Consider the following 564-nt stretch of genomic DNA (forward strand, 5'->3'; position numbering starts at 1 on the left):
ACAGGGTGGATTCTTTACCACTGAGCCACCAGGGAAGCGCAGCATATGATCTTTTAGGTGATAAACAGAGTCCTTTTCTTCAGGAAGTTTAATTCTAGTAGGAGAGATAGACACTAAACAAATATATATTTAATTAACTATTAACTATTTAATATCTATTAATCTATTTAAATATCTATGTAATTAACTGTACTTATTTATAAGAAGAATATGAAAACTATGTACTGAGGAGTCTTAAACTCTTATGAGAATTGGAAAAGGCTTAATTAAGAAGGATTATTATTTGGGCTTCCCTGGTGGCTCAGAGGGTAAAGTGTCTCCCTGCAATGCGAGTGACCTGGGTTGGATCCCTGGGTTGGAAAGATCCCCTGGAGAAGGAAATGGCACCCCACTCCAGTATTCTTGCCTGGAGAATCCCATAGACGGAGGAGCCAGGCAGGTTACAGTCCACCGGGTTGCAAAGATTTGGACATGACTGAGCGACTTCACTTTCTTTCACTTTTTCTTTCTATTTGAGGATAAATAGGCTTTGATTAGGCAAAGAGGAGCTTTATAGAAGGTGGA

Source organism: Bison bison, unplaced genomic scaffold, assembly GCF_000754665.1.
Source record: "Bison bison bison isolate TAMUID 2011002044 unplaced genomic scaffold, Bison_UMD1.0 scf7180017860005, whole genome shotgun sequence".
Taxonomy (NCBI): Eukaryota; Metazoa; Chordata; class Mammalia; order Artiodactyla; family Bovidae; genus Bison; species Bison bison.